Below are 19,351 nucleotides of genomic sequence, written 5' to 3'. Positions count from 1 at the left end.
AGGAATAAACATTTCTGGAACGTGGCCGCATAGTCCAAAACCCCCACAAAAAACTATGTTTCTATTCCGTCATTGCATGGCAGAATGGGGTTGGACTGGACGGCCCTTGTGGTCTCTTCCAACTCTATGATTCTATGATTCTATGGGCTCAATGTGTGAAGGTCCTTGGCGGTCATTATTTTGGTTTTCTTGACATTCAACCTTAAGCCTGCTTTTGCACTTTCTTCTTTGATCTTCTTTAGTCGGTGTCCAGGTCTGAGAGGTTTTTCTGCCAGGAGTTGGCTGAGGCTTGGCATTTCTTTCATGCTGCCTCTGCTGCTGGTGTGAATGGTGCAGACCAATTTTGGAATGCCTGCATGGGAGCCTCTGGCTTACAGCTCCTAGTCTCCCATTCATGCAAACCTGCTTCTCTGGCTCCCTTCATGCCTTGTCTGTGTGTGTGTGTGTCTCTGGGTGTGTGAGTGTGTGGTTGTGTCTCGCCTCTCCCTCCTATGGGTGGACGTATAAGAGAGCCAGAAGCCCAGAGAGCGAAGGAGAGAAGAAGAAGGAGGAGGAGGAGGAGGCGAGAGAGAGAACAGCAGCCAAGCGCAAGCTTCTTTGGACTGCAGCTGGACCTTCTGTGCCTCCATCCTGAATAGTCCATATTTTTTTCTTCACCAGCATCATCCTCCTCATCATCAGATCGAGGGGAAATAAAAGGGAGGCTGGCTTTATTTTATATTTTTCCCACGATGGGGGTTTAATCTAAGGCTGATCGCGCCTGGCTTTTTTTTTTCCTTTTGAACTGCTGGGGCTTGATCTCCTCCAAAACCCCAAATTAAATCCACCCCCCTTGGAAATCGAGCTCTTTGGACAGATTTATTTTTATTTCAATTTTTTTGCAAAGCCAGACACACAGCATCACCACCAGAGAGAGGGGGAAGAAAAGAGGTCGACCTCTGCAGGGATGGTAAGCTCTCGACGCTTGGGTTTCCTCTTTATTTTTTAGGTGTGTGTGTGTATGTGTATGGGATTGATCTTCCTCCCCATTCTCTTCCTCCTCTTTAGATCTCCTCCTCCCCCCCCATTAAATCAACCCAGGATTTCAGATCTACCCAGATCTCTCGCGATCTCCCAGCTCCCTTCCCCCTCCCTGGATCCTTTTTCTGCTGCAATCCTTTTCTTTAAAAAACAAATGGGGGGGGGGCTTCTTTCCCATATATAGGGGGGAAAGAGATGCATTTGGTCCCTTATGCATTGTATAGTGGGATTGGGCTATAGGGAGGGGGATGCAAAAGGCTGTGCCACCCCCACTCATCCCCAGCAAGGCAAGGCAATGCAATGGCTGGTGCCTTTTTTTTCCTCTTTACCTCTTCCTCTCACCCAGTCTCCCTCCTCTATTATTATTATTATTTTTATTATTTTTATTATTATTATTATTATTATTATTGACCCCCAATCCATGCAGCCTCTGGGCTTGCAGTAGCTCCATGCATAAACTGGAGACAAGCACAGCTCCTGGGTGCTGGGAAGATTGCACCCCAAATCCTGGCTCTGGCAAGGGTGACCCTAGAGGGATCCAGTCCTGAGATCTTTCGCTACCCAAGGTTGGGAGGAAGGGGATATTTTTTAAAAAAGGAAAAGGGTGTCCAAATAGATCAAGAAGTTCTTTGAGATCTTCTGTGGCTGAGCATCAGAGATGTTGGGAAGATGAAGGGGGGTCCCCCTTCTTTGCCCCTCCAGCCCTTCCTTGCCCTTCCTTACCTTGACTTGTCCTCCTTGGTGTTCTGGGGGGAGGTCTGTTTACATCTGGATCTAAGGTGGCTTTGGCTGACATTTTAAGGCATTCCAAGGGAATGGGGCCATGGTAACATTTGCTTTTGGAAAGAAATTACTGTCAAAAGGATTTGAAGAAGTCCTCCCTGCACTTATTATTATTATTTTTTACAAATGAAGAAGCAGGGAGGCCATCTATCTTCCTGTGAATGTTTGTTTTAACCTCTTCTCACCCCCTACTTTATCACCAGTTTGATACATTGAAAGGTTTCCATATATATATATATATATATATATATATATATATATATATCCATACCTTTGTATCAGGACTGATGTTTTAAAGACCTATGTTGAGCCTGATTTTTTAAAAAAATGTAAAGTGAGATTTGGCCATAGATGCCCAGATAACATGTATGGTGTTGCCTGATTCGTTCTGTCTCCTCTTTTGTAAGGGAAGGAGGTTGGAAGGAGCCGGAATTGGAAAGCTGGAGGAAAAAGTACTGTATCCAGTTTTGAACTTGGGTTGTAGTTTTTAAAAGAAAGGAGGACTGCATGAGGGGATGGTATTTGTGAAAGGTTGCCCTGACTGTGATGTTCCTTGGAAGTACTTTGTCTTTTGAATCTGGTGGAGGAGAGCATGTGGCAAAACATTAAATCCATTCCAGTTTGGTCGGACAACGTCCTTGATCTTAATGGTCCCTTTTTCTGATAGGAAACTAGATTTCTCCAAGTAGATGAGATGTTCATTCTCTGGAATTATGTACCTTTCTTGTCTTCTTGAAAATATTTTTTAATATGATGGCTTTTATACAAGAAAGCAAACATATCTCCTTGTTATTATGAACAAATTTAAAGAAAACCTACACAAACTTTCATGGTCATGTCATGATGGCAAATGTCTAATGATGAACTAGAGTGAAAGTTGACTGTCTTCTAAATTGAGTTTTCCCTTCCTTTTTGATTCAGTGCTGCCTCATGGCAGGAACATAACTAATCCCTGTTACCAATATTGGTCTGCTTGCTTTGGTTCATGAACATCATTTACTTTTGAGAGAGCAGGACAAACAAGACTTCGTCATTGCCCATCGTGTCCTCCATCCAGTTGACATTATGCCCATCCAGAATGATACATTCTTCCTCGATCAGGTTCAGTCACAGATGGTGAGTGATGCTGGGGTATGTGTACAACATAGAAATGCAACACACTTACCTTTGGAGGTAGGAAACACATCGAACCAAGGTTATAATCTCATTCTTAGCATTTGTTCTTGGGGTGCCACGAGGAATGGAGGAGCTGGCTGGTTTGTTGTGAAGTCAAGCAACTTGTCTGCATTTAATTTATTTCATTGGCCTTTCCAGAGCCAGGCACCTTTCCCAAGGTCTGTTTTTCTGTTTCACCGCCTGTAGCTACTTTGCAGGCTTGGAAGAAGAAGCCAGCATGCTCTGGGTAGTAATATTTTTCTCTGTATGCTAGGCAGGACTTAAAGAAGGGAGGGGAGGAGATCCCCATTCCCTGAAACATTGTGGCAGGGATTGAGGACTGGAAACAGTGAGATTGCAGAGGTTATTCTTGAATTCACACGTGTGCAAGGCCACTGTTTCTCTATAAGTGGATCTCCATGCATTTCTCCTTTGTGACTGGTTAAAAGCATCTTCCTTCATCCTAGGTAGGTGTCTAGGTGAAAACCTACTGCAAGTCCACAGAAAAAATTCTCCTTGGTGCAGCCTGTTTGGGAGCCATTAGGTTCCCTGCTTCTACAGATTCCTTCCCTCAAGGAGCAAGTAAACCCTTCTCTGGATTATTTATTTATTTATTTATTTATTTTGTTTGTTCAGCAACACAATGTATTGAGATTGCAGGGATGTGAGTTTTTGTCACTTACACCTCCAGCAAGGCATGGCTTTGTTGAATTTCTTAGAGAATGGGACTAGCATTTTGTGTGTGCGAGAATGCGAGAGAGAATAAGAGAGAGTGCATGTTGTGGTTGTCTGCACTGTGTTGCTTGCAACCTGTTTCCTCTAAAAGTAACCAGGATAGGAAAACAGCAGTGGTTTCCTTCTGCTTAACCATCTTTCTAAAATGTTGCCGCCTTTGCAAATCCAGACCTGTTGTTTTGGGGGGAGGGTCTGCAGGCAAAATGGAATGAGAGAAAAAGCTCACTCATTCTGGCAAATGGGCAACTCCAGAGCTTCTATCCTTTCTCTGCTTGGAGGGGAATGGTGACTGGTTTGTATTTACTGGAAAAGGCAGAAAGATTGCTTCTTATGTCACTGAGCAAAAATGAAAAGATAGCAGGGATTACTTGTCTGGAGTCTGGTTTTAGAGAGGTTAAGAATGTTGGGGGGATTTTAGAATTCTTGAAGTGCTACTTCTTTTCTTTATTTTAGTTAGGAGGCCAACTAATTGAGAATGCTGCCTTGTCTTTGTCTTATTTGAAGGTACTATCTGGTACCCGGATTTCTTTATGTCCATAACCCTAGCATCCAAGAGCATCTAATAAGAGACCCCCTTTCTTCTCCAGCCAGTGAAGCAGTTCACTTAGAAAACAAGAACAAACTTCTGCTTTTTCCATTCTTTTTAACCCAGCATTTGCTTCCATTTTCCTGTCCAGGAACACTAAAGTAAGGTTAACTGTGTTCCTGTTTTTGGCAGAGGCAAGATAGATAAATATATGCTATGTACCATCTCATTTTATCTCATTGTTGCTTATTTCCCACACCCATGGGATGTCAAACCTAGTTTTATTCCAATTTCTATTCAGGTGGTTCATTTTCTGACAGAATTGCATCTTTACAACAGAGCAGAACTAAGATCTTACGTAACTTGGTGTTTTCAGATCTAACGTTGTGAGTAGTACTACAGTCAAGAAAACAAGGGAGGGTGTTTGACGAGGTGAACAGCATACAACACGAGTGGTTTCCTATTAGGGATTTCAAATCAATGTCATTTTAAGTCCTTAATCCCAAGAACGCTTGGGTAGAAATCAGTCTAAAGAGATTGTTTGCCTTCCTGTATCTTTCTGTCTTTCAGCTTGTCAAACTCACAGGTACCCCAGCAGTCTCACTGAAATCTTAAAACCCTTGAACTACTATTGGCACTATCTTTGGAATATGAACTAGATCTGAAGGTAGGACGTAGCCTAGTGCAAGTAGTTTTCAAATTTCCATTTTTCAGGTGTTTTGGACTTCATCTCCCAGAATTCCTGACCATTGACCAAGATGGCTGGGGTTTCTGGAATTTAGTCCAACATACAGTAGGCAGAGGACTAGTGTCTGAGAACCACTAGCCTGGAAATTCCCTTTAGTGAGAACAGTTGTGTAGTTTGATGATTCTCCCTTTGAAGAATACTTCTATTGCATGCAGTAGGACTCGGGATCCATCTCCATATCTCCACTTAAAAGGATTGTATGGCAGGTGATGGGAATTATTGTCTGAAGCTCTGGAGGGAGATGTTGCCTGTCAGAATAGACAGTAGTGGTGAACCAGTCATCTGACTCAGAATGATGCAGCTTAGAATCATAGAATCTTCCACTATTCCAGTCTGCTTTGAAGCAACCCTATAGAGTCTCCAGAAATTCACTTGCTCCCTCTTTTGTCTCAGTTGTTAGCCTTTGTGATTATTTTTTTTCCTCATTTGCATGACACATTAGCAGCAACATGCTTAGTGAATATGCTTAATGGTATCACCAGGCCTTACCCTCTGGGACACCAGTAGAGGTTGACTTTAGGTCTCAGATTTGGCTATGAAATCTCAGAGCCTGGGGTACTCCAGTTTTAGCAACCCTAGTTCCCAACTAGTAGGGGCCCTGTAATCCTGTTGGTTCATCCTGAGTAGAGTAAAGCTACTGAAAATCAATTGTTAAATGACAGGTCAACACAGAAGTCAATCTAACTGAACCAATGGCTCTATTCCAATTGAGCCTAATAACAGCATTTAAGCATTATATATCTGGGATACTTACAGCAATAGCTATTTACATTTTTATACAGCTTCATAGTGAACTCAGCACTCTTTAAGTGGTTTACAATCTGTAAGCCAATTGCCCCCAACAAGCTGAGTACTCATTTTACCAACCTATGAAAGGATGGAAGGCTGAGTCAACCTTGGAGCCCTGGGATCAAACTCATAACCTTGTAGCTGCAGTACCAGCATCTAACCACTGCACCACCAGGCCTCCACCTTCCCATTATGACATTCATAGAATCATAGGAGATTATCACATGGGAGGCAAGTGCCCTCCCCCTGTTGTTGAATCGTCTCATTTGCGCTATTAGGGAGAAGATTATCACACCCAATTAATACCCAATGGCACATCCATTACTGTTTATCGATGGGAGAAGAACAGGATAAGCATGCAGGGGTGTGATAATCTGCCCCCCGATGGCCCAATTGAGATGATTTAATGATGGGAAGAGGATGTGTGCCTCTTCCATATGATAATCCCCATAGAGCTGGAAGGGACCACAAGGGGCAGCTAGTCCAACCCTATGCCATGTAGGAACCCACAACTAAAGCATTCCTGAAAGACGCCCTTCCAACCTCTGTTTAATGACCTCCAAATCTGGAAAAGCCACTACCCTCCAAGACCATCTATTCCACCTTCCTCTGTTTAGCTAAATGAGGCCCTCCAGACAAAGAAGAGGCAACCAAACTATTGACTGGCTGGCAGTGGGCAGGATATCCAGAACTTGGCATCTTACTCTTTCCTGGTCAACAGAACAGCATATTTCAAGTTGAGCATTCCTCCTCCTACTCCTTTTCTTAAGCTTTTTTTTTTAAAGGGCTGTATAAGTGATGGAATAGTTCCTTACCAGCACACACATTGCACATATTGAATTTACTTTAAAAACTATTCTAATTTGAACCATGTGATTTCCTAATAAAATGCTAAACTATGAATATACATGAACTACATCAATATGTAGTTTTTAATCTTACATTGTTTAATCTTGTTTTAAGGGGGGGGGCATTATGTATATATGGCTGTATTTTAACCTGTTGTAAGCCACTTTGATTGCCTGGCAAAAAGCGGGATAGAAATAAAAATGTTATTATTTATTATTATTTATGAATGAGTGAATGAAAATATGCACAAATAAACAAAGTATTTTTATTCCTATAGCATGACAATTGGGGAGGGGGTATGACATCCACATGTAAAGATGTAAAGGGAGGGGGTCTCAAGGGTAAAAAGTTTAAGTATCATCGAATTACTAGAAAGATGATCTATGTCATTTCGAGTTTCTCGTGACGAATATGCCTCTATGTTTCCCTGTGAAGACAGCAGCCTCTTCCTTCTCCAATGGCTTCCATTTCAGTGAGGTGCTGAATCCACTGTGGGTTTTAGTCCAAACTTGTAAGGAAGCTACGCAATGCTATGTTAAACCTGTTTAGGAGATAGGGTTTAGCCTCATGGATAGCTTCTTTAAATTTGGACTAAAATCTAGAACAGAGTCTCTCTCACACACACATACACACATATTGATAAAGGAGTCAAGACCAATATCTTGTGAATCCTAATTCTACTACCTTGTTGCTGTACATCTAGACCCAGTGTTCTGTGCACTGTAATAATCCAAATAACATAATACATCCTATGGTTTTAGGAACCCATGCTAATTTGCCACTATCTGTGGACATGTAGGACACATATCCACTGGAAATTGTTGTGTTATCCATTGGCTCAGGTCCAGGTTGCATGACAGACCATACTCTCCCATTTGAGCCTGCCTTTGTTTTCTGCCTTTCCAATCCTCACAGACACATCTGGTGAGAATACAGGAGAGGGCCTTCTTGGTGGATGCTCCCGGGTTTTGGAGCTCCCATCTGGGAAAAGTTAGGCTGCCCTGCTTGCTATCCTTCTGTAGGATAGTGAAGACCATTTTTGTTTCAGCAGGCCTTTGGGGGCTGTTATTGCTCTTTCCTAATGTGCTATATTGTTTATATTTGTTGTTACCTTTTTAAATGGTCATACAAACTGCTTTTCATTCTGTGGATAGTTTCATGATATTTATTCACTTTGTATGATACCTTTTTTAAGCTTAAATTTTGTAAACCAGTGCTAGACTTTGAAAAAAGGTGATGATGATGGTGATGGGGGTGATATAGTGAAGCCAGGGCAGTTAAAGTGGTATCAAATGGCTATAATTGTATAGTGTGGATACACTCCAACAGTCTTATCTAGTCAAGTATCCTCTTTCCAACAATACCTTGGGGAAGACTGCAAGCAGGATAGGGGTCAAGAGGCTCCTACCATTTTATGTCTGCAACAGAAATGTGTGTGTGTTTGTGTGTGCATGTACACCCCTTCAGGTTGCTTGTCAACTTATGGCAGATTCATGAAATTCATATGGTTTCCATAGGCAAGGGATACTCAGAGCAATTTCCTTGGCAGTCTCTCATCCAAGTACAAACCAGAGCTGTCCCTGCTTGTTATCAAAGATCAGATGGGATCTGGCGTCTTTTGGATATTTAGGAAACACAAGATAGGACAGGCAACAATAGTTTGCTTCTGCCTAAGCCTACTGGGAAGGACAATTGACCCCTGCTGTACTCAGTTAACTCTTGCTGAGTTAAGTACAGCTTACTTTTACAATTGGAACTTCAGCAATTGATGCAAGCTGAGGACAAAGAGGGAAAGTGGGAAGAGGAGAGAGGAACTCAATCATTTTAATAGCAGCTGAAAAGGTGGGGTGATGTGTTTCATTGGGACTGGCCCTGCTACATTGGGACAGTTAGAGGGTGTGATAACTGTGGGTGCTGGTCATGTTCCTCAATCTGTGGAGTTCTGTTCTTGCAGAAAGGAGCGCTTAACCTTGTCCTAACCTTTCCTGGGAAATGCTGGGAATTAAGACCTGAATGTTAGCATTGCACGGTTAACTGCAACATAAACTTATGTGTATTTATCTGATCAATGGAACATAAGCTCACCAGTATTTTTTTTTTAAGGGCATCTCGTTCACAATAATAATTATTGCTTTGTACCTTATGTGCTATGCCAATAACATTAACAGGGTTGTGTTTTTCTAAAATAAAAAGGAATCTCATATTTAAAAAAATAGTGTTTTAACTTCCTCTGCATATATTCTGCCCACATAAATGCTACTGCAACACTGGGGAGAAAAATTGTATAAATATCTTTTTATACACAAACAAACAATTAAGAAACCCTACATTTTAGGAACAAAACCTAAGCCTGTGTGCTGACTAAAGCAAACAAGCTGAAAATACTAATTTCAAGTGTTTTAGAACAAAACCAGAAAATTCAAGGTTTTACAAGACAGAGGAAATGTCAATACACACTCCTTGAAGAGAGAGGTCGAAAATAGCCCTGAGATTTAACCATTCCCATCAGTGTCTTCAAAATCTAAGAGCCTTTGGGGAAATATATGAGATGTTCCTTCAAGATATCTTGGTCTCAGAAAACTGATGCCTTCAAAGCAAAGGTAGCAACTACAAATCCCATCAGCCTTAAACAGCACAGCAAATGGTGAAGATCACAGGAACAGCAGTAGAGGACTGCCGTTACAATCTTCTGCTTTAACAGTTAAGCCAGTACTCTTGTTAATTTTGGATATAGTACATATGAAGGCTGTGAGCAGTTCATATCAAGAGCCTTCCAGGTTCATATCATACCATAACCTCCAAGATTTCAAAGATGAAAACTGGCACACATGTGGCCAAGCAGCATCAGAGACTGGTCCAAAAGGCAAAAGAGAATAATGAAGAAGAAGACACAATGTAGGAGAGGCTGCAGCAGTTTGCTTTGTTTGAGTCTACAGGGAAGGGCAAGATTTGGCTACCTATTCTCCTCTCCCCTCTGCTAAGTTAAATGAATGCAAACTACAGTTGCATTTTGAACCCAGTTTGCAGCAGTGGATGTAAGCTGAGGACAAAGGGGGAAAGTAGGAAGAGACAAGAGAAACTGGAACATTTTAAAATGGGCCTAAAATTGGAACCATATAGGATTAATGGAGACTGTCCCTCCCAAATTGGGCAAGTTGGAGGGTATTTCATACTGACTGAAATTTTCAAAGGCAACTCCATATATTATGCACCACAACACCCAGGTTTAGAAAACATCATGCATATATCACTATAGCCAGGTCTCCTTTCTAGGAAGTTGTACTTTTCATCTGTCTAGGCTAGTGTTTATCTAGTGTGGCTAGCAAAAGTTCTCATAGGTCTCACATAGATGTCTTCACATCCCTAACTGTTTAATCCTTTTAATTGGAGATGTTGGGAACTGAACTTAAATGCAAATGTATGCAAAACATGGGATGCTCTACTGAGATATGATTTCTCCTCTGGTCAAAAGGATCCAGTTGGCACATGAAGTGCAACCAGGAGGAATTGACATCTGCAGTGGCCATTTAAGCATCCATATTTTTGGGTCTATGGGTTCATGTTAAATTTTTTGGTTTCCATGAGAGTGTGACACCATTTAGACTCAGTGAAATTCCAAAACGTTATTATTTCATTTCTAAATTTTAGAGTATCTTAAACTGAACGCTATCAGTGTTTATATATTGTCTGGGTAGGGCTTCAGTTTTTTTTCCGCCTCACCTATCTCTCTGCTCACAGCACATACTGTTCCAGGAGCCATACCCTCTTACTGGAGTCAAAAGAAAGGAAGATCTATAATTGGGGGTCTTCACTATATTGATGATGTTGTCATTCAGAATCTCAGCAACTGACTTCATATAGGTATCAGAGAGGAATAAGATGAATCCTAGAACACCGTCAAGTGGCTTTAGGTACATATTAGATAGCAGAAAGAATAAGATGAGGCTGTTCAAAATTTTCCCCATGGGCAAAACTCTTATCCTTAAGTACCATTGGGTAGGTATGGAGCCACAACAAAGCAGTGCCTCCCATGCCTAGCCCCATCTACAACTAGACAATGGCTTTCAACCTTTGGTCCTCCAGATGTTTTAGATTCCCAGTCCCAGAAGCCTTTGTTCTCCACACAATCAATAGTGATGAATTCTAGGAGAAGAAAAATCTGGAGGAGCAAAGTTTGAGAACTGTGGGAAACAGTTTCAGATGCTTAATCAATAGGGTCGCCAGCATGAAGGTCATCCACCAGCATGACCCAAAAGTTTCTGCCCACAACTAGGCCTCAAATAGGACATATATCATTTTAGTTCCTATTGTAGGGAGGAGGTGATTAGCATTTAACCATCTTTGGGTAGTTTGAGCAGTATGCAAAATGCCTATGTTTTGAAATGTGTGATATCTCAAATGGAAAAAAAACAGATTTGAAATTGCTTTCTGCAGATTAAATCTCTGTGAGATGGAAATGCTCAAATCAACATCAGCTCAATTTTAATGTCTTGATTGCTACCTGCTTCCCTTCTTGTATTTTTAATTTTTTTTTAAATCCAGGCTAGCTCATTGTGACTCAAAAGCTAAAATATTTTTTGTTTCTGCTTTGGGCTGACAGATTGGCATTTCTGGGCTCTTTGACAGAATCCTACGTCCCGCTTGCCAGTGAATTGAGTATTCATGGATCCTTGACCAATATGTTTTGAGAAGGAACAAGCTCCTAATAAAATGCTTCTAAAAATATATGTGCATTTTCACTGTGTCAAAGAGTAGGGTGATGGTTGGGGTACGGGAGAAAGCAGAATGAAATTTGATCTTCACTTAATCTCCCTAGTTCAGCAGGAGAAAGCTCACTGACGGTTCCCAGAGTAGTATTTCTGTATTTAAAAAAATCTAGAAAACTGTATGCTTTGCATTCCTGCGTGTCATTTGAAAGCTACTGTGCCGATAGGCAAAATTATTTTCCTCAAAAGATTTCTCTTTTGGTTTATTTCTCATCATCTTCTTCCTCACCCCAAAAGTCTAAGGACTTCAAGAAAACAAGAAATCTAATATTATAATGGGCAGACACTTCTGAGGATCTAGGGGACAGAGTGGTAGGTTTATACACAATAGTATGCCAGGTTGCAGGTTGTTGATTTTCAATTTGTCCCTGCAAACAAATCATGTATTATGAACAATCCATGGTTTATAAGCAAACCATAATTAGAAGCCATGGTTTGTTGGCTTATTAGTGGGACTTGATTAAACTGTGACTTGTCCTTGGCTTGTTTCATCTCTCACCATTAGCTGATAAAAGGGGTTGGGCAGGGGGAATAGACCAGAAATGGGGAAAACAAATTGCAGTTATCTGCAAAATAATTCAGGGTTAACGCATGGAAACATTGCTAACATAAATATGGATAACTTGATATGCAGACACGACTGGTGTTTTCTCCTTCCCTCATCTACAAAGTAGGCATGGCCTGTGTCTATATTGTGTTTCTACATGTGGATTGCAGCAACTGACTGTCAGACATATGAGATAGTAGGTCAGCCACCTTCTAAACAGAGGCTGGATGGCCATCTGTTGGGGATGCTTTGATTGAGAGTTCCTGCATGGCAGGGGGATGGACTGGATGGCCCTTGCAGTCTCTTCCAATTCTATCTATGATTCTATGATAAGTTGAAAATGTACAACTGGGGTGGTAAAGTAAATTCCTCAAATGTTAATGGACAACAACTCCCAGTATTCTTCACCATGTGCTATAATAGGTTAGGCCTGAAGGGAGCTATGGTTTTGGAAAATCTGGAGAGATTTACTTACCCTGCCATTGGTGTATGCCATGAGTGGAAGGAGACTAACAATGATCCATTCAAAATTATATTGACTGTTAGAAAAGAGTAAATCTTATTCATATCCCTTTGTCGTTTTGTTGTTGTTCACGTTGACTCTAGCTAATGGTGACCCTGGCCTCTCTTTAAAGCTGAGAGAGTGAGGCTTATCCATGGTCACCCAGTAGATTTACATGGTTGAGTGGGGATTTGAACCCTGGTCTTCTCTAAACCTAGTCCAGCACTTAAACCACTGCACCATGCTAGCTCTGATAGACAGAGCACATGACTACCATGTCAGAAATTAGGGATTTTTTTTTTAATACAACTTCTAAAATTTCCCCAGCCATCATGACCAGTATTTCTGAGATCTGTAGTCTTGACAAGTAAATTTAGCAAGTTCCAGCAGAAGGTATTTCCCTGCAAAGTGTTCTCTGTACTTAACAACATGGAGCTGAAGGACTGTCTTTCATCTCTTATAGTACTACTAATTAGAAGCACCTAAGCAAAAGTAACTGATGGTTAGTTTAAGGTGAAAGATATGCTGAGATCCGTGGTTGAAAACCCATTTGGAGTTTGGGGTATATTTAGACAAATTTGTGGTGGTGTCTCCTTCTTTGGAAATTTTTAAGAAGAGGCTGGATGGCTCTCTGTTGGAAGTGCTTTGGTTGTAAGTTCCTGCATGGCAATAGGTTGGACTGGATGACCCTTGGGATCTGTTGTAACTCTACAATTCTGTGATTCCTAACTGAAGGAGACAACTTTTGTTAGGAAGGAGCAAACGGAAAATATATGCTTTGGCAAGTGTTTGCTTTGCCCTGCTGATGGTTGTGTTGGCCAGAGGTTTCTAGGAGCTGCAATCCAAAAAAATAACTTTCCCGATCTGGCTCTTGGCCAGAGGGACAAATAGTTTGATTCTGCATAGGGGCATTGAATGTGTTACTTTATATAAGAGAGATCTACCAAGTAGGGAAAGAATATTCAAAAGTATTAGAAAAATGATTTAAAAAGGTTTCTTGAATGTTACGAAACCCTGATGAGGAGATTCCTGGACTGACCAGAATCTTGGAAGTTTGGCACTGGCTAAAAGTGTTACATGGGGTTTTTTGGAGAGGGGGATTCCACATGCTGATTTCTGCACATACACACACATCCATACAAAACACATGCAACTATTGTGCAGAATGAATCTCAACTATAGCATGTTATACAAAAAATAATATTTTTGAGTAAGAATATTTCTTTCAACTCAGAAAATTCTGTTTCCTGTGTGGAAAATGCTCTTTCTTTAAAAAATATATTTTAAAAATCCATATGTAAATTTTGCACAAAATAAATCACAAACTGTGAATAGTTTTCAAAACTACAATTGTCAAAGACTTCTCTTGCAGAGAAAGGAGATTGCTAAAACCATCCATTGCTTCTTTTGAGAAAAAAATAGCAAAAAAATACATTCTTTCCCCCAGCCAAAAATGCAAAACAGCATTTCCCCCACACATATCTCTTCCTTCATTATCTATATTGTGACCATTTTCCTGATATTTCCGAATAAGTGGGGGTGGCATCTTGGGAGTATAATCATTCCCTTATGACCTCAATTTGATCAGAAGAATTAGAGTGAATACTCCTACCATACTTTTTAGAAATGTATCGTAAAGCGAATTAATCTGTTGGCGAGCGATTACCAAGTTCTAACAGCCATTATGAATATCTTATCTTAAATGCAATTATATTTGTAGTTCTGATTTTTAATCCATAAAATGCAGATTTGCTTCTTGGTTTGAATGTATCTTTGTACAAAACAAGAAAGAGGAAATGTTGCTGACAGCCTATTTATGATGCCTGATTCACAAAGCAAGCCATATTAATTTGCATTTAGCAGTCTTTTGTAATGGAGAGATTCCAATTAGACTTCACAGATAGGACTTGACATGGCAGTATAATCTATTGGTCAAGAAAACTAGAACCATAGAGTTGGAAGAAACCATAAGGGCCATCCAGTCTAACCCCCTAATAAACTACAATTACTGAGGGGAGGGGATCCTTCACCTCTATGGTTAAGTTCAGATTAGTGACAAAGAGTGTTTGCTGCGGTTCAGTTCCCAGGCCCACTGTGGATGGGAAAAACATGGACACTGAAGCCCTGTATTATTCAGTGGGTGGCAACATGTGTGTGTCTATGTCAGTGCATCTGCAAGCATGCACTGCCATTTAATAGTATTGGACATGGTGAGCTGCAGATGCTCTAATCCCTGGATAGCTAGCCTGCCGATGTAGTGGGCCTACTGTAACACTGGTGTATAGTAATATTGATTGAGCAAAGTGCCTCACATGCATTATCCAATAGCAATAACTAATTTTAATCTTTAGAACAAACCTGTAGGATAAGTCAATATTATTATCCTCCATATTGTAAATGTGAAGAGGATGAGACAGAGATTGAGAAGCTAGCTTAAAGTGACTGAGGGCCTGAACAGATAGGCCAAATTAAAACTGCTTTGGGTCACTTTGGAGGTATGCTGTTTAAATGATGCATGTCTCCTAAGAGGTTGAAAGCTGCACCAAAGCCACGCTCCAGGACTGGACCACAGCTTTGATGTAGCTTCTGGCCTCTTAAGATGCATGTGTCATTTAAACAGCATACCTCCAAAGTGATCCAAAGCAGCTTTATTTTAGCCTGTTCATTCAGGCCCTTAGTAAATCATTGAACAGTTGGCATTTGAACACAGGACTTTCTGATCAGCAGGTCATTTAGCTATTAGACAACATTAAGAGATCAGGTGTTTGGATTCTTTCTTGATTTTTCTCATGCTCATAGCTATGACTTGTTACTGAAGAAAGAAACAATTTCAAGTTATTAGATATTTGTAATGTATACAAATAATTTCAAGTAAAAAGCTGTTTGTAATGTATGCAGTTATGTGTAACTAGTTACTTCCAAGCTTTGGGCTATACAATGAGTACTAGACTAGACAGAAAAAATCCATGCATTGCTTTAGAGCAAAGGTGGCAATCATGCAGCCCTCCAGATGTTGTTGAAATGCAACTTCTACCAGTGTTAGTCAGTATAGCTAATTGTGAGGGATGCTGGAGGTTGTAGTCCAGAAACATCTCATGTGGGGCAAAATTTCCCCCTCCTGTTTTAGAGCTATGCTTATTAATTACCTGTTTTGAGTCGTGATTCCCAGTTGATGCTATTATTGTCCCCTTTCTGAGAAAAGCAAGCACCCACAGTCCTGAATTTATACTCTGAGACCTGAAGGCAGGAATTTCTCATCTCTTGGACCACAGATGGTGCCATGATGTAGCCAAGGATGCTCACCTGCTTTTCTGAGTCACTTCTCTGAGTATAGAAGCAGTAGCAGTAATTAGTGCTTTGTTCCAAGCACTGTTTGGGCTTGGTTCTCCTCCCCCATGGTCTTCTGTCAACCAAAATACCCTGAGTAAGCTTTAGAGAATTGGCATGTACTCTACCATAGTCATCCTTACATCATATTTCTCTGAATATTTTATGAAGGCCTTTCTAAATGTGTGCAATCTTGCCAAGCTGTGTGTTTCAAAATGGATTGTTTTTATGCACTGCAGTTGGTGGAATTCATTTTTTTTTAACTTAGTAGAAGGGTAACGTGTTCTATAGCAGGTTCAGCAACTAGCATCTCAGGTCTGGGTTTATTATCAATTCAGTTTTGTCTTTCCATCTTTGTCTACTAACTCCAGATGCAAAAAACCAAAAACAAACAATATAGCGATCACAATAGTATGTACATTTCTATATCGCTTATCTATGAACTCAGCACTCTCTGAGCAGTTTGCATTCTGTAACCTATTGCCCCCAACAAGCTGGGTACTCATTTTACCAACCTGTGGAAGGATGGAAGGCAGAGTCAACCTTTGAGCCCCTGGGATTGAATTTACAAGCTTGTGGCTGCAGTACCAGCATTTAACCACTATACCACCAAAACCAAAGTGTGTTGATGTGTATTCTCTCTAGTAGGAACCTCTGGCTCTCCAGCTGTTGCGAGAGCGGTGTAGCCAGTGTTGCTAATCGGCAGTATAGTCATTGATTAATAATGATGGGAGTTGCTGTCCAAAAATATTTGGAGGGCCATAAATTTCCCATCTCTGACTTAGAGCAGCATTGGTGGGCCAACCATCTGGAGGTGGCCACAGTTGGGTACTTTGTATGTCCAGCTCAAAAGATAATCCAACAAGACTTGCTATTGATAAAGGTGCTGTCTTCCCAGACCAAAGAAAAGTCTCCCCCCCCCCATCCTCTCGGTGGGGAGTTCAGATGACACCGGGTCCAGTCACCAAGTCTAATGCAAACAGTTCATGTGATGTCCAACCAATTCAGTATCAAACAAAGAGGTTTATCGCACAGGCCTCTGGAATGGGTCTGTTGCCTTACAAAAGGGGTCATGATGGGAACAGGAGGCAGCAAAGAATGCTGTTTACTGCACAACGCTGCCGCCACCGCCAGAAGTTCCCATCGTGTTCCAGATGCGTCCCAGAGGGGCCGATTTTCAGGAACACTTCTAAACCGTTCCTGAAAATCGTCCCCTCTGGGATGCATCCAGAATGCGATGGGAACTTTCGGCGGCAGTGTCAGCGGCATTATCCTGTGCAGTAAGATGTTTTTATCTACCTTATAACAGATTTTAAAAACTTTAAAAACTTACTATTTGCTCTGGATCTTCCAGGAAGCTCTCTCTTCCAGAGCTCTCAATTGCATTGCTGGGCAGCTATTCACGTGTACATGTCACTGTGCCACCTCACCTGTGCCATGCATACAGCCTCCTGATGTTGCAATGGAGGGACCCAGGCAAGGGGAGGAGGTCAGGACAGTTTCAGGGCCAGATACTCTGGGTTTCTCCCAGAGTATTGTGGCCCATGCAGATACCACCATGGTTTTATGACAGTTCTATGTATTTTCTAGTACTGATGGTGAAGTACACTTGTTACAGCAATTTCATTTCTGTCAGCATCAAGTGCAAGCTAGGCAACTGTCAAAATGAATGCAACATAGAACAACAAGAGGAGTGTGCAAGTCTGAGAAGAGAAAGGTTTTAGAATTATATAAGAAGATTGTTATTTTCATTAGCAAAGTGCTGGACGCTTCAACCATTTCCACACACTTCCCAAGTTCCTTCCTAAGTTGTCATTGGCCTTTGGTCCAACACTTCCCACAAGGGGCAGATATTTTCTTCAGAGTCTATTGAGCATTTGGAAAGGAGGCTTTGTGGACAGCTTTGAGGAGACAGTGATCTTTTTGTATTTAATCACAGCTTAGGGTGCATCTACACTGTAGAAATAATGCAGTTTGTCACCATTTTAACTCTACGAAATCCTGGGATACCATAGAATTGTCATAAAACCTTGTAGTTTTGGAAGGTACTTAGCCTTCTCTGCCAAAGGGTGCTGGTGCCTCAAAAAATTGTAAGACTTTATAGGCTGGAGACGTGGCAGTTAAAGTGCACTTAAACTGCATTATCTCTACAGTATAAATGCATGCACCTTAAGTGTTCTGTCTCCACAGGCACCAATCATGGTCAGTATTTAGGAACCCTGGTGGCGCAGTGGTTAAATGCTGGTACTGCAGCCACTCACAGCCACTCACAGCCACAAGGTTGTGAGTTCAATCTCACGCAGGGCTCCAAGGTCCACTCAGTTTTTTATCCTTCTGTTGGTCAGTAAAATGAGTACCCTGCTTGTTGGAGGCAATTGGCTTACACGTTGTAAATCACTTAGGGAGTGTTAGTTCACTGACAACTGGTATAGAAATGCAAATGCTATTGCTACCCAAGTTTCTCAGCTTAACTAGATTTTGAAGGTAGATTGGCAAACCCTGATGAATGGACCTATATTTTTTGTGGGTTTTTTGGGCTATGTGGCCGTGTTCTGGAACAGTTTATTCCTGATGTTTCATCTTGCATATGTGGCTGGCATCTTCTGTTGCATTTTTAGATGTCTCAAGACTCTCTCATCCATCCCTTTCCTTGTGACTCTGCTTTTAAAAAAAGGAAAAAAAATTTCTACCACTACATTCTTTTTTTAAATGCAGCCATATACTTCTAAAACCTATCTCAGCTGCTAATTTCCTCTCTGCCCCTCTTTTTAACCTTCTAAACACTCTTTGTGACCCAGCTCACCAGATACAAGGCAAATGTTGGCTTACAAACAAGAAGTCAGTGATTTCTAGGCTTTCGGTTCACCTTTTTGTGGCGTACTTCAAAGCATAGCTACCCAAAAGACCTCTCACCGTAATATTCCTATTTCATCTCTATGCCCCACCATTTTCTCTAAAGACAGAAGGTAAAGACTTAATGCTCTCCTAAGGTTTCATCAAACAGAGAATAAAAGAGAGATCTGGCTTCCTTATCGCCAACCTTCCGAATACTTTTTCTCAGTGCATGTGTTGCAAGATAATGGACTCAGTTCTTATTACTATATTTTATTCATTTTAGTTAGTTTGCTCGATCATGCTGGGTAGGTGGTTATAAAATAGAGTCTGTCACAATGTGAAAGAGGACCACCAGGGAGATTGCTGTACTCCCCCTTCAAGTATTCTGAAATAAATGTGCATAGAAGTGTCACACACTTGCCCTTCCCTGTGCTTTTTTATCCTCCCCACATGGACCTCCTGAGGATGCATCTACACTGTAGAAACCATGCCTTTTGATATCACTTTAAGTGCAGTAGCTGCAACCCTTGGAATCCTGGGATTTTTGTACAACATGGAGTATTGGTGTAGCTTGAGGATTCATGTCTCTTTACATATTTTGGTATACAGTGGGCCCTTGGCATCCACTGGGGTTTGATTCTAGGACACACACACACACACACTGTAGATACCAAAATCCATGGATGCTCTTATTAAATACAATGGAATAGTGAAATGGTGACCTTTATATAAAATAGCCAAATCAAGGTTTACTTTTTGGAATATAAAT

General features: G+C 41.1%; 1 protein-coding gene across 11 annotated transcripts in view; it reads left to right on the top strand.

Annotated features, from left to right (window-relative positions):
- The first annotated feature begins 515 nt into the window (after positions 1-515).
- The window catches only part of TENM4 (teneurin transmembrane protein 4), an 840,211-nt gene continuing 821,375 nt past the window's right edge, over positions 516-19,351 (top strand). For 8 of the 11 annotated variants that reach the window (XM_042456133.1, XM_042456132.1, XM_042456131.1 and 5 more), the window contains exon 1: positions 517-949. The gene's annotated coding sequence lies outside the window, so the exon portion shown is untranslated. Of the gene's footprint in view, positions 950-19,351 lie in introns of all 11 variants that reach the window. The other 3 variants (XM_042456125.1, XM_042456124.1, XM_042456135.1) reach the window with 2 other exon arrangements.

Source organism: Sceloporus undulatus, chromosome 3 (genome assembly GCF_019175285.1).
Source record: "Sceloporus undulatus isolate JIND9_A2432 ecotype Alabama chromosome 3, SceUnd_v1.1, whole genome shotgun sequence".
NCBI classification, from domain to species: domain Eukaryota; kingdom Metazoa; phylum Chordata; class Lepidosauria; order Squamata; family Phrynosomatidae; genus Sceloporus; species Sceloporus undulatus.
The sequence above is the reverse complement of the archived record's forward strand: the minus strand, read 5'-3'. Positions and strand labels throughout refer to the sequence as shown.